The sequence below is a fragment of the Canis lupus genome, chromosome 18 (assembly GCF_048164855.1).
Source record: "Canis lupus baileyi chromosome 18, mCanLup2.hap1, whole genome shotgun sequence".
Lineage (NCBI taxonomy): Eukaryota > Metazoa > Chordata > Mammalia > Carnivora > Canidae > Canis > Canis lupus.
This window is the reverse complement of record NC_132855.1, coordinates 5,860,741-5,876,927: the sequence shown is the minus strand read 5'-3', so window position 1 is coordinate 5,876,927 and position 16,187 is coordinate 5,860,741. Positions and strand designations below refer to the sequence as shown.

Here is a 16,187-nt window from a genome sequence, read left to right as displayed (position 1 = left end):
CAGGACCAAGAGAAAGTTCTCTGCACTCCAACTCTGGCAGACAATTCAACCAACTTCGAATGTGAACGGAAATATTTTACCCCCAAAATGTGAATAATAAAACAAATAAAATATTAAACAATCTACTCAAATGAAGAAGTCTGCAGAATAAGTAATGTGAACTTGAAAAATCTCATTAAGTGACACCAGAATTCTATTTCTAGTGCAACTGCAAGTAGTTTTATAACTAGGCCTCCAGTAAAATAATTAGACTATTTTAAGGGGTAGCAGCTGATTCTATCTTGAGGAGAGAAAAAAAAATGCTTCTCCTATGTAAATTTCCCCCCAATTCCTCAAACTGACATTTCAAAGATATCACAGAAGGACAATTACTTGTATGCTGTATATATTGCTGTTTTACCACAAAAGAGGAATACATATGCAAGGCATCATGCAAGATACTGTAGAGGGAAACAGAATAAAATGCCAGAGACCCTGTCCTCAAGGGTCTTCCTGGAATAAGAAGGCCAACATATATTCAATAAATAGTAAATAATTTCATGATAGGTTTTAAGTATGTATACCACATATTATGCATAAAGTCTATATTTTCACTCCTCAACAAATATTAAAGGTCCACAGGTGGCAAGATGCAATACTAGGCATTTGGGGAGTAAAAAATAAAACAGCTACTCAATTGACTCTCAGGAGCAGTATGTCTAATGAGAAATGTATGGCAGGTACAGTAAAATGGGGATAAGAGATTACTTGATAGAAGAGATAGACAGTGATTTGTCTTGATGTATATGCATAGTTCAAATATGCAGGGTTGAGGGATATTCAAGTATTTCAGGCAGAGGTTTTATCATGTGCAAAGGCACAAAGCTGGTAAATCTAGGATAGCTATAAGAACATTAATTTCTGTCACTGGGAAATATAGAAAATGTGACATGAAACAATGAGGAAGGAAATGGGAAAGCTACATTGGAACTAGAATATGGAAGTCATTCAAGTCTTGGCTGAGGAATTTGGCTTCTCTAGCAAACAAGAAGTCATTGAAATTTTGAGCAGCTCAGTGATACACTCACCATTATGCTTTGGGGCAAGTAACCAGATGACAATTCATGTAATGGCCTTGAATGTGGAAGCATTGGGGAATCCATTTAGAAGCTATATTACTCTACTTTAAGGAAAAAGTAAAGGTGGTGGTATGTATCATAGTGATCGGGACAAAATGGAAAAGGTAATTTCAAGAGATCCTACAGAGACAAAATTGATGGAGATTTGGTTGAATCGATGAAATATGAAGGGTCACTGAAAGAATGAACTCAAAGATGATGCCATGTAAAGAAACTAAGAATAAAAGAGAAGTAAGACTGGTCTTTATAGAGTTGACTACTTCATCAAGACATATTTTTCAGCTTGAAGTGCCTTCCAAGAGGAAATATCCATTTGGGAATTATAATATAGGACAATTGAGATTAGAGCTAAAGGTGTAGATTTGGAAACCATCTAGAATGATTGTATAAGAAGTGAATAAACCGAAATCTCAGAGCTTGTACAGATGGCAACAAGGGAAACCAGTTTGATATCACAGTTTTTTGGCTAGGAGCAGTTAGCTGTCCGTGTCCTCACCCTACCTTTAGCACTATTGCAAGATGTTGGAAGGTGAGAGATTTACACATTACAGAAATTAAACCAAGCGGTACAAAAAAACTCCCCCAAAAGACTGTTATAGGAAACTTACAGAAAACAAGACAATGAGAGAAAAAAAAAAAAGAAGCTTAAAGTATATAGCCCCAGAATGACAAAAGGATGTATCTTATGAATTAGAAATTGGGATGCACTAAAAAATGAAAAAAAAAATCAATTTTGACTAACGAAATAAACATTAGAGACCATCCTAAGATGCAGAAACAAAAATGTGATTGAAATAGAGAGGACAAAAATAGGAAATAAGTAATTAAGTGAACAACTAAGAGATTCATAAAGACAAAAAAAGGAGAGGGGAATGAAATGATCAAATAATTAATAAATGAAGTTTCCTAGATTAATTTCTGGATTTGGAAATTAATTTCCAGATTGAGAAGGTCATCAAGTAACTAGCCTAAGGAATGACAAAAATCACACTATCAAGAAATTTTAGTGAAAAAGGAACGTAAGATCAGAACTTGAGGTGGAATTGATACTAGTAACCTGGGAAGCTAGAACACAATGGAGATAAGCCTTCAAAATTTGAGGGAAAATGACTTTTGGTTTAGAATTCTTTACCAGCTTAATTATTAGGTAGATGTGAGGGTGGGGAAAAAATCTCACAAATATGAGAAATCTTGAAATTTCATTTCCCTTGCATATTCATTTGATCCACTACTGAATAATGTATGTCAATTGTGACTATAAACAAAAACAGAAAGGAAATGGAAATCAAAAAACTAAAAACTGGGACTCCAACAGAGGAGAAGACCAAGGACACCCAAAGGATCACTATGTCCTGGGTCTACACAGCAACTAGTCCAGAATGGAGCAAGAGAACAGAGAACTCCTGAAAGGAGAATTCTTGAGACAGAGGGGAAGGAGGAGTGTTTCTGTGTAGAGAAGTAGTAATATTAGGAGTTTGGAACAGTTCAGATGGAAAGTTTTATCTGTTTTAAATATTGCTATCAGATTTTTTATGTTAGGTTCCTGGCTTATTGTTCTTTGTTTTAATATCAACTTTTTTGAGAGGTTTTATTTTAGATGGAGCTCTTGAAAATGGTTCATCTCTGGTTTTTTAATCCAATGTAATAATCTCTGCTTTTAGTAGGTGAGAGTAATCTTCCCAATCAATAATGTTGAGGCACAAATGTTTAAAAAAATTTTAATCAATTACTCTCAATTCTTGTATTTACTGCAGATCAATAACAAGTAATTCATGCATGAGCGCCATTCTGATGACCATACTTTGAGTAGTACTGGCCTACAGTTTTAGTTTAGCTTTGATTTATAAAAATAAAAATTAGAGGGGTGCCTGGGTGGCATAGTTGAGCAACAGACTCTTGGTTTCAGCTCAGGTCTCGATCTTAGGGTCGTGAGATGAAACTCCACATCAGGCTCTATGCTTAGCACAAAGTCCACTTGAGACTCTCTCTCCTTCTCCCTTCCCTTCCTCCCCGTTGCTCACTCCTTTTCTCTCTTTCTGTCTTTAAAATAAATTAAAAAATAATAAAATTAGTTGTTTCATACAGCCAATAAATAGATCTATTGACATTTATTATTTCTTGTTCATTGTTTCATGTAATGGCACCAGTTTTACTCTTGATGAATAAGTTTTTTAAAAATAATTGTATTTCTAAAAATAGATTTATTTTTTACCCTGACCTTAGAGTAATAGTTTAGCTAGGTATAAAATTTTAGGTTGTAATTATTTCCCTTCACTACTCCATTATCTGCGGGCCTCTGTTGTTGTTGATGAGAACACTTCAATTACCTAATTCTCACCCCTTTTAAGATAATCATTCTTTTCTCTCTACTAGCAAATTAACAAATATTTCTGCTTCATATATGATGTTCTGTTTGATATGAATTTAACTTGGTTTATCTCCCTAGATATAGGGAGTATAACTTCACACTAGTATGCTCACAAATTCAGTTTTATTGACTGTTTTGAATTTTACTTCAGAGCACATTTAGTTTGTGCTTTAGAGAAGCTATACATCCTTTGGCTTACTTCTTTTTTTAGTAGTTCATCTATTGGTCTTTGGGGGTTAGGTGGTTGCTGGCTTTGGTTTTAAATTTAGAAAAGCCTTATAGGGATCCCTGGGTGTCTCAGTGGCTTAGCACCTTCCTTTGACCCAGGGCATGATCCTGGAGTCCTGGGATCAAGTCCCGCGTTGGCCTCCCGGCATGGAGCCTGCTTCTCCCTCCTCCTGTGTCTCTGCCTCTCTCTCTCTCTCTATCAAAAATAAATAAATAAATAAATAAATAAATAAATAAATAAATAAATAAATCTTTAAAAAAATAAAGAAAAGCCTTATAAACTCAAAGACTATACAAATATTCAGATTGGTAAAACACACACACACACACACAAGTAACTTGACAAAGTGTTATTTAAAGGCAAGTAGTTAAGAGTAATACAGCAGCAGTGTGTGAGTGTGACTGGGCCAAAGAGGGCAACATAGATAAGCTGTACACTAATAGGATGTATAATGTAGAGGAAGAATTGTTACTGAGAGATACAAGGGAAACACCTATTTGTATTTTCTTTCTCATATATTGATTTACATTGGCACAACATATTTCAATAAGCATACAGAGAATATTCAATATCACCTGTGTATTAAGAGTTATATAATTAATTTCTAATACTCACCAACAAAGTGGTAAAAGAACAAGATATAGAACACTAATCTTTTTATATGGTGTTTCTCTTGTTACCTTTCTGGTTCATAATATTCTTACATTTTAATACTTTCTAAAGCTATTTCTCAGCCAAATTGGGAAGAAGCAGAAGCTACTGCAATTCCCCCAGATGTCTTTTCCTGATGCACTTTTTCCTCTTTGATGGTGGTTCCCTGCTACCTTCAACACCAAGTACTCTCATTGCCCTCACATTATAATGTTAATGATTCAATATATTTGTCTGAATTCATATCTATATTATCATACTTCTGCCACCAGAAATGCAAGAACACACACACACACACACACACACACACACACACATTTGTTTGGCAAACTCCTTTCTGCTCATTTACAAATCTGAGTTTAAAAGATATGTAAATTTCCAGGTAACTGTTCTGAGCTTTTATCAAACTTTTACAAGACAGAAGCAAATAGAAGGATTATAAAGAACTTTGCTATGAAAAGTGTGTATAGTCTAGTCTATATGTTAATTTACAGAAAACTCCCTCCCCTAATTTAGAAGACAGGAATGGAAAATCATGCAGAAGGAAAAAGACATTTGAATCCCAGAATGCAATCATAAATTTCTGTTATCAGTCTAATATTCTATATGTTAGGATCTTTGTTGTCCATCTCATATTCCATACAATAAAAATTTTCCCCAAAGCACTTGAAACTGTCAGGATTGGTTGGGCAACCTTATCTAGTCTCACACAGCTCTCAGAAGAATCAAGTGTCTGTCACTTCACAATTCTTCATAATCATAAAACAATCACCAAGTCTTCTCTAAGTCTTCATTTCTTCATGCAGAGTTTTCTCAGTTCCTCATAAAGCACAGATTATAATTAGATATCTTCTGAAATATTACCCTCCATAAGAATTATTGAAGTGCCAGAAACAGAATATAATACCCCAGACATAAAATGACCAGTCTAATTGTGGTGGAAATGTACCTCTTTCTCATTCTGTGTACCATGTCTATTAGTCTAACTGCTATTAGTATTTTGTTATTACTCTCTCTCCCTCTTTCCTCTCTTTTTCTTGCCCCCCCCCCTTTTTCTCTCCTCTGCAACATCACATGGTTGATTTATACTGAGTTCTACTTAGAAAAGATCAAAGACTTGAGATTTAAAAATAATAGCAACCTGGATTGAAGTTTGGACTCTACCACTTACTAGCTTAGGTTAATCTGTCTTTAAATTTCTTTCTTTCTTTCTTTTCTTTTTTTCACATCCAGAATAGAAGTTTCTTGAAGGCAGGGATTTCTTCGTGTTTTGTTCATTGTTACATCCCACTACTTAAAATAGCTATTAGCAGAGGCAGGCACATAATAAATATTAGTTGCATAAATCAGTGAATATTTATAAAATGAGAATGGTAACTGAGGTTTATTGTGAATATCAAATGAAGTAACATATGCAATTTATCATTTTCATAGAGTGATAACTATGACTCCATTTAGGCCATATTTCCAACCAATTAATAGACAGCTCCACCTATAAACCACAGACACATCAGGTTAAACTTTTGTAGAACTGTTCATTGAGAGCTAACCTCCAGTTCTGCTGTTTTTCCTTATTTCTCAAAGATGTCGTTTCATTTTCTTTCCTTCTGGCAAGACTTTGCCTAAATTAATATTTCCCAAAATACAGTATAAACACTAATTTAACTATATGACATGATTATATGGTTGAATTTTCCTTTTACATTAATAGAATTTATATTAATGTGCATTAATTAAAAAATTATACCCAGGAAATTAAGAGCCACAATCTCATTTATGGTATGGCTTATGCGCAGCATATTTTTTTTAAAGATTGATTTATTTATTCATGAGAGACACAGACTGAGAGAGAGAGAGGGACATAGGCAGAGGGAGAAGCAGGCTCCTCAGAGGGAGGCCGATGCGGGACTCGATCCCCGATCCCGGGATCATGACCTGAGCCGAAAGCAGGCACCCAACCGCTGAGCCACCCAAGCATCCCGCAGCATATTTTTAAAATAAGTTTATTTATAAGTAGGTTTATTTATTAAATATGCAATATAGACGATAAACAGATACGGTCATGCTTTTATACCATCTGAAATTGGGTCAATATGCCTCAATAAGTCATCTGCATCCTTATGTAAATAATTAATAAATATCTTGGACAGGATAAAAGGAAAAACAAGGCACAAAGATGAGCCAGGATGGACTTCCTCTGGGGTAATATGAACCCATTAATCAAGACTGGCCTGCTAATCAGTTATAATTAATTAATGATATTGTCATCCAGAGCATAGATCTTTACTGTGGTCACAGAGATAACATGAAAATATATATCTAGGGACGCCTGGGTGGCTCAGTCCATGAAGTATCCACCTTCAGCTCAGGTCATGACCTTGGAGTCCTGGGATTGAGCCCTGCATTGGGCTCCTTGCCCAGCGGGGAGTCTGCTTTTCCCTCTATGTGTGTGCACTTGCTCTCTCTCTCTCTCTCTCTCTCTGTCTCCCAAATAAATGAATAAAATCTTTAAAAAAGCAAATACATATCTAGACTAAATTCTTCATTTACCAGCCTAGTAAATTTACATCTTATTACAAAAACAAGTGTAACCATATTGTTTTATATTATCTTTACTAATTGTAGACAAAATATTGCCTCATAGAAAAGGTCTTCAAAAATAAAAAGGGAAAAAAGGAAAGATTTGAATTAACAATGTTTACTTTTTTTATATTTAAGCATATTTTTCTAGAGAACATGAGAGTGCTTAAAAAACTGTTTCCTTAAATATCTTGCTTCCTCTACCTTTTGTATCATTTCATTACCCATAGTCTGCTAAGCAATGGTAAAAATTAAGAGGAGCCTCTGATCTAGAAAGACCCACTGCAAATGATGATTTACAGTATTTACTACCCTTGAGATGCTAACACATATTGAATGTAAAGTGGCTTCCGAATTTCTTTACATAGAAATAAATGATAGATTCCAGGTACTTAATTATTGTTTGTAATCATATCAGGTTATTATATTCCAGTTTATGCTCCAAAGTAGAGAGTATTTGATTGAAAGATGGGAATGATTGCCTTTTTTTTTTTTTTTTTGAAAGTAGTGCTGTTCCCTCTAGATCTAGGTGGTGTTCTATCTTGACATGCACACCAGGTGGTGAGACGTTGTTTTTAAAAGTTAGTGCCTACAGTTGACCTATGGGTCCAAAAACTGTACATAATCAAAATTCCTCATGGAAATCCCTTCCATCGACCATAAGCTGTATTTTGTACACAACATTGTTTAAAAATACCATCTCTCAATGTTTTCTTAAGGATTTGAACAAATGCTGCTCTTTGGTTGTGCTCCAGATGAAGCACATGGCCATTTAGGTAGGTACATGCTGAATAAATATACAAATGCAAGAAAGATCAAAGCTCTATATTCAGGAGCTACTCAGAATATAGCAATTTTAAGTACAGCTTTTGAAAAACTGAATGTGCTTAAGGGTCAAAATGTAACAAGTTAATATTTATTGCCTGATAAAGGACATTTTCAAGTAAAAGTGGCCTTTTTTTCCTCTGAGTTCATGGCAGGAGAGAACACAGTCAGTACTACTGGCAGTTTGGTGCCCCTGCCTTGGGTCATGAGAAGGCACCGGCAGTTTTACTCTCCGTCGTTTTTGCACCATCAGTACGAACATCAAAACTGTGAAAATAGCAAATAACATCTAACTATTAATCACAAAATAATTTTGATATTGTAGGCCTCCTGAAAGGGTCTTGGAGATGCCCTGGGGGTTGTGGAATAGTCTGAGAACTCTAACATTTAGTCAACGCTTAAACAAACTATGGAATATTAATAGCCAAAAAAAGGTGAGAATTCTTTTCTCAAAATGGCAAAATATCTCCAAATTTTATCGAGAATATTTATATAATGAATATTTACATAGAAATGTAATCGATCTAATATATGCCAATTTTAAATCACTTTTATTTTTGTCTTTTATCTCACTCCTTATTTGTCCTTTTTCCAGGACAATGCCAATTTTATAGCTTTGCCGAGTTACTTTTTAAATTTTTCCTCAAAATAGCTTTCTCCTAATTGGGTGACAAAGTCATTAATACAGTACTTTAAAGAGAAATAAATTTATGCAATACCAGCTATCATAAACTTTAAAGACTTGCAGTCCTTTTAAGTTTTTGTTGATTTTAAAAACTTATACAGTGATGATTTATATAGTGATTAATAGTGATTTAATTTTCGTTTACATCACAATGCCTTATTTTTAAATTCCTGGTAACAAAAAATGCAAACAGGTCTTATTTAGAAAGCAGAAAAGCAAATCTTTCCTTTACTAGAAAAGTTTTTGCTAAAAAATGTTTTCTGGGAAATGTAACATACTTTAATTAAAGACTTTCATGCCACTCTTTTTGATGTCTCTCAAATTCATCCTTTTCTTTCCTGCCTGAACTGTACTTTGAAAAAATTGGGAGAAAATTTTAGATTTCTCTCTTTTTTAAGATTTTACTCATTTATTTGAGAGAGAGTGTGTGTGAGTGACAGAGAGAGCACAGAGGGAAATGGAGAGGGAGACACAGCCTCCCCACCGAGCAGGGAGCCCGACCTGAGGCTCGATCTCAGGACCCTGAGATTGCTTCCCAAGCTGAAGGCAGATGCTTAACCGACTGAGCCACCCAGGTGCCCCTGGATTTTCATCTCTTTATTTCTCATTTTCTTGTGTTACTTGCCAGGGCTTTACCTAGGCTACTGTATGTAGTAAGTGCTAACTAAAACCTTATGGACAGCAGTTTATTAGATGCCTAAGACACCTTTAAGATTTAAAAACAATGTTTGGGAAGTAGAATATCATTGGATTCATAGTACATATAAAAGAGAATAGGTCTTGAAAGCTAATAATGCAAAAAACAACCAAAAAAAGAAAAAAATAGATCGACACAAGCTCCTAATGTGTAGCTCCCTTTTCTGTCCTAATTGACAGAAAAAGCCTACAAATCAAGCCAAAATCGAGCAGGTCAGAAGAACCAGAGGAAAAGCGTAAGCTGAGAATAACTACCATCCTAGATCTTTGTAGAAAATTCTACACGCTAAGGATGTCAACATGAATGTGTCTAGTTTATGAAAAAGAACATCTAAGAACAAAGGCTGCATACATTAAAAAAGAGAAATAAAATTACTATAAAAGACTGAGTCCGGTAAATGATCTATGTAAGTTAAGAAACTTCGATGAAATAGTTGAAAACCTATCAGCTAGAACGACAGTTTTATTCTTTATCATATGTAAAGCAGAGTCTATGCTTGACTTCGGTTCTATGCTGAAATGAAAAAGAAAATAAGATAAAAAAGGAGGAGGGAAGGAAAAACCCGCTGCCTCTAAATCAATTAATTGAACACAAATTGAATCACCTCTTACAAGTTAATCAGAAACATGGCCATGTGCAGAAATGGCCTGTCTTCCATCTCAACTCAAGTTCAAACTGTTCCCTGTAGGTCTGACATTATTTTCACACATTTGACAATTAATCTTACACATCAAGAGGAAATGTGATTATTTGTGAATCCCTATTTGGGAAGAAAAAATATTATGAGAAAACTTGGAGATCAGTAAGATTGTGAGCATCACCATATAAAAAACTAGTCGGTCCTTTTTTTTTTTGTCTCTTATTTTTGATATCTCCATTAAATAGATGGACATAAATATTTTCTTTATCTGTACATGTCTTTCAAACGTGGTCACGTTGGTGGAAAACAAAAGGAATGTCGTAGCCTCATGGTGGGGTGGCACAAATGCACCAACCCGTACTTGAAGTATTAAACAATATTATAATACTGGTCTTTGAAACCAAAATAAATGTCTTATTTATTAAGCGTCGGGCAAACCTCTTCAGCTTCTGTTCAAATACGTTACACATTTGAATAATGCCAGTCTCTGTAGGATTGATATTGGACTATGAATATTTGACCTAGAATGTCATTAACAACTTATACATTTTAAAATCACGTTTTGAAATGCGGCAAAACTAAGATTGTAGTGAATTTAATTTCAAAGTCATGCTAGCCCTCCTTTTATGCTGTATGTGGTAATCCTTGATTTTTTGCACTGATGCTAAATGTTAATGAACAGAGCCACCGTGTACCATTTCACCTGGAGCAATGAAAACATTAAAATCTCTTTAGAAGCCTGAATAAAACTTTATTTTATAAATATAATCCATGTTAAAGCTCCACCGTCTCGCTGTACTTTTGAAATAAGGGCACATGGAAAATATGGAAGCGTTTCCTTTGAGATGGCTAACTAAAGCTACAAAATGAGCACTGCACGGCATTTCCAAGGAACACGGTTCAAAAGTTGTACGATTACTACTAAGGTTGTTTTATTCTCTACCACATTTGGAACAGGAAGTCTGTGTTGTTCTTGAAGAATTCTGAAAAGCAATGTCACAGTCTGATGACCTCTTCTCCTCATTAAAACGTTCCCAAAGACAGCGCTCTGCATGATGTTTTGTAGCTTCAGCAGCCATGAACTAATTTGTACCTCTTATTTTGATCATGCACTGGTGAAAGCACCAAACAATATTTTTCTTTAAACACAGAGAGGTCTTTCAACAGCTCAGCATGCACTTCTACCCTCTTTTTAATCTTGGAGCACCTATTTATTTGCTCTTTTCACCACTAAATCTTCTTTGCTCCTTTCTGCCCCCTGCAAAGCGGCTAGTTAAAAATCTTCAGTGTTTTTTCTTCATAGGCTTAAACCATTAAAAGGGTATTACCATAAAAACAGAGATGAGGGCTTATAGATATAGCACGCGGGGGGGGGGGGGAATTTGCATTTCTAATTTTTAATCCAATTAAACTAAAATAATATTTATTTAGTTACTGCCTTTCTATAATGTGCACGATCACTAAAACTAACATGAAAAAATGGCTTTAGGAAATTAGTTTTTAGGGTTCTCTGCAAAGGCTGATTGGTTCCTCACAGTAAATAAAGGAAGGCTTTACCTAAAGCTCATTAGTATGTATGTGACTTGTTTATTTTGCATACCCGTACACTTTCTTTGGTTCGGTTACAGCAGTCTTTTCTATATGTTTCTCCATATATTCCTGTATCTTGCAATTACCGTATGCATCGCAGGGAGCTGTGGTTAAGCCATGCATTTAATTTACTCAGGAAAAAAAAGCGGGGATGGAGAGACCCAAATTAAATGATGTTGTTAAAGGACGCAAATTTAGCAGCAGCAGTATTTTTGAGCTTTATTAATGAAAACAAGTCCAAATAACTTAATAATTCAAATTATTGTCTTAAAAAGTATATTAATTTGAGTAACATAAAACTCAAATATGCAAAACTGCTAACAACTGAATAAATTATAGCAGAGTTCATCAAGCCAGCGGTTTGGCTGTAAATAGAGCATGCTGCTAGGATTACAGATCTAGTGGAGGCAAAATCTACAATTATATACTGATAAATGGATTCTTTTTTCATCATGAAAGATTTATTCCTTCAAATGTAATTACTGAACACATTGGATTTCTCTTAAACATATCAAAGATAATAATGTAAACCTTTCACTATTAATGAATCATAGCATATTTCCAAACTCAATAGACGTTTGAATATTAATATTAAGTTATTTAAAATGTTGACTCATTGACGTTCAGGTTTTCAAATATCAATTTATTCTTGAGTACTGTTTTACATAAATATGCGATTCATCCGAATAGTTTTTCAAATTGTTTATAAAACTAAACATTTGTATGAAAATAAATGAAATACTAAAAAAAAGTATTGTTTCCAATGATATGGTCAACATTTAATTTTAGTGACATTTAAAAAATAATTTTGTTCAACTAAAATTAATCGGATCAATGTTATCAGAATAATTTTTGTGAGTTTTTAAGTCACCACACCTAATTAATTGATCCCTCTCTCTATTCCAGATTGCTTCCTAATGAATATTTTTCATTGCGGTATCCATGCCAGTGGCAAACTGGAATGTGTATGTTGTTAATTCCAGGCACTATTTCTCCAAATTTAATCAATTTTGCTGTTTAGAATTATTTTATACATTTGTCTTTGGCTAACTTAATCTTAAAACTTACATGTCCTGTTGTGTCTCTGCTGTGTCGTAAGCATTTTTTTCATAAATATGTAATTCATAGTGACCAGCAATTGTCATGAACTGTCTTGATGATCTTCTCCCTCCAAGATAAAAGACTCACCAAGGTGTTTTGTCTTTTAAAATAATTTTTAAGAGATCTTCTGAGATATTCAATGTATAGTTGTATTTATGTTTCTGGGTTTCTGGGTTTAAGAGGTTCAGTTTGAGACTTTGGGAATGCCTACCCACAGGCTTCACAATCCTCAGGGGAAATAAACACACACAGCACCAGCTCTTGGGGTGGGGTGGGGGGCTTTCCCTAGCTTGGTCAAGGGACGCTTTTAAGCTTTGTGTAATAAAGCCAGAGACCTGAATATCCACATAGGTCATGTCACAGACCCTCTGGTGAGTTTGAGCCTTTATTTGTTTGACTCTTAACTTTCTCACCTTTAAATTGAGCTTAGTAATATTTTTCTGCAGGGTTACTAAGCTGATTAGAAATGATGTATGTAAAGGATATGGTAACTGTAGATGCTAACCGGTAGGTGCTAGCTGTTGACATTTGGGCTGGGTTCCCCCAAACATTAAGAAATGTACTCGAATTGCATCAACAGTGGGATCTACTAGGAGGATGTCAGAATGAATGGCAAGAAACTTGGATTCTTTCCTCAGGTCACAAGTCTCCCACCTTCCTGAGCATCATTGAACAAACTCTGAACTAAATAACTAGGACATTTTTATGAGCAGTCGGTTTAGATGATAGTTGTGAAAACCCTCTCACAAGTGTCAAACAGTATAAAAAGCGAACATAATACTATACAAATAGGGTTTTAGATTTTCAGGCTAGAAACAAACAAACATTTGTTTAACCCCTCACCTTACTTGTGAAAGAAGAGATTCAGACAGGTTTTCCCATGATTACATCACTAGCCAAATACAATATCCATTTGTTCTATGTAAATCTACCTCTCCAAGGTTGATAGTGAGATATATCTCCCTCTACGTGCTGGATGTATTGAATTAAAATCCAACAAGTCAAGCAAGATGGGCCATTATATGTAGAATGAGTTCAAAACAGCACAGTTAAAATCAGATTTAAAACATATATGACATTTTATTTTCAGAGAAAATATACTGATTTTCGTACGGGAGGGAAATACCATGTGATTTTTTTTTTTAAAGCATAATGTTTTCTGAAAGTTAGGATCCCACCTGGGCGCAGTTTCGTGTTCCATTCTGAGTTTTGTCCACTAGATGTCTCCAGTACGTCATAGAGAAGCTCTGATCTCAGATGGGGCCTTGTTAGAATCTGCATCTACTGTTTCTTTTTGAAGTGAGTTCCTGAGATACCTCGTCAAATGATTTTTATTCCTGCATTCATTTCATCCTCAAAATTAACAAGCTACTAATCTACAGAGAAATGTAATCATTTAAAGTTTTTTTTTTTTGTCTGAGACAGAGTATAACTTTGCCAATTTAAGAAGCAATTAAAGAACATGTATATCTTCCTTCTGAAATGCGTTTAAGAAATCAAAGACCTGAAACAAGTTCAAAATCCTCAGAGAAAAAGTTCAGAGCCTTGAAAAGGAGGATTCTTAACACAACTTTTAATTGTATTGCTTTCAAAGAGTGAATAGCATTTACAACAAAATAGTTCAGGAAACTTTGGTAGCAGCAGGAGCCTTGTTTAATTTGGACTTTAATAAATTAAAGAAAAAAAGCAAAAGCCTGAACAGTCACCCAAAGCGTCCCCTCCTAACTCACACAAAAACCTCCGTAACAAAGGCTACGAGACTGAAATACAATAATAATTGCAACGTGGGGATGTTCAATTAGAACTAGGCTTGCAAAAAATGCTCTTTTTACCCCCCCAAAAGCCCAGTGAGCCCATATTACAGGAGGCTTCTGCCTCTGACTGAAACATAACACCCTCTGGGGCTGCTGTGGCAGATTGCTGCACTGGAGGGCCGAGAATCTACTCTTCTAAAGCAATTCAATAAGGATTCCTACAAGGTGTCTCAAAATGGAAGCACTCAGGCAGCGTGTTCCTGCCTCGCAGGGCAAGAGGTAAAAAGTTCAGCCTGTGAAGTGGAGCAGTTTCTGCCCCGGAGCAAGAGAGAAAAAAAGTACAAGAGCGTTCTGATGAATTATCTCTTACTCAGAGCTAACACGGGCTTCCCAGGAACAATGGCCAAGTATAACCAGAGTTGACAGCCTCCATTCTCTGCCCAGCACTCCATCCTGCACAGTGTCGGAACAATGGGCCCTTCTCACCGCTTCCCAGCCCGTCCCCAGCCTTTCAACAAACCTTCATTCAAGAGCCACTTCTTGATCGTGCTTTCTTTGATTAAAGCTCACCTCTCATCCCTTTAGTATTTTATTGTTATTATTTATGGAGTACGCTGAGAATGGAGGTAACGTCCAAAAAAAAGTCAAAACCATGGAGCCCTGAATGCATTTCATTAATGATCAAGGGTAGGAAAGTCAACCGAATCATAAGAAAACAATTTAGGGATAAACTATGGGATCCTGGGAAGAACTACCATGGTAGTTACACCGCACATCATATTTGTGCCTTGCAAAAACAGGTTTATAGAGGAGTGGGAGCTTGAACTAAATCGAAAGAATTCAAGGAACAAAGAAGGGAGGAAAAGGAGAGACCAGAGGAGAAATCACCAAGTGAGAGAACATAGATACAAAAATGACCATCACAGAGGCAGAAAACAGAGAAGCGAGCTGGACTGGGCACCCAGAGACACTTGAACAGAAACAGACATATGTCCAATGGGCTGGACCGTAGAGGTTCCGGTTTAAAAAGCAAAAGGGAGCCATTATAGTGTCTTATGCTAGTGTCTTACGTTCTAGAAATACAGTCAGCAAATTAGATTGCTAAGACAGGGGTGGGAAAGTTTACCAAGGGACGTGAAGCACTGTCGGGAAACACATTAAAACAATCTGGGCTTTTGGTCATAAGGGCCAAGACCAAGGGATGGGTTGTTGAATATAGAAAAAAAGGCAAATCTGAGAAAGAAAGCTTGAGGGAAAAAAAGAGATCTATTAAATAAAAGTATGACGTAGACAGGAAGAAAACCTACTCTTGGTTTAAATCCTACAATTTAACGTTCTTCACCAAAGAGTTGAGCCGATTTAATCTGTATTTTCTGTTTAGCGTTGCAGAGAATGAGCAACACATTCAGTATATGTGCCCTAGGTTAGTAACTTCATCCCATAAGGAGACATTTTATGTCCCAAAACACTATCATCTCAGCATCTTTGAGAAAGGCTAGAATGAGGAGTATATCCCCCCGAAATGACCTGAATTTCTGTAGAAGATATCTTTTATAAAATTTCAAGGTATTATATCATTTAGAAGAATAATAACTAAAGAATATATACACAATATAAATGAAGCAATGACACGTTGGCAGTGTACTACGGTGGCATACAACTACTATTTTATTTTAGTCAATTAGTCGATTAGTATTTGAAATGTTTTGCCTAAAAGGATAGGGTAATCCACACACCCAGGCTTGGAGGCAAAATGATATGCCAGGTGAAAGCCATTCTTCAATTTCTCTCTTGCCATTTCTGACCTTCACCAGACTCTCCACACTCTGGAGGCCACAGGGGTACAGTCTTTTCATCTTTCAACACATGCTTATGGGGCAGCCCTAACGCGCTAGCACCATGCTATCCACGAGAGAATGTTGAACATGACACAATCTGTGCCCTCAGAG

At 35.7% G+C, this 16,187-nt stretch overlaps 1 protein-coding gene across 17 annotated transcripts in view; it reads right to left on the bottom strand.

The window, feature by feature from the left end:
- TFEC (transcription factor EC) overlaps nt 1–16,187 on the bottom strand; it is a 222,616-nt gene that overhangs the window by 143,337 nt on the left and 63,092 nt on the right. The gene's annotated exons all lie outside the window — the stretch shown is intronic.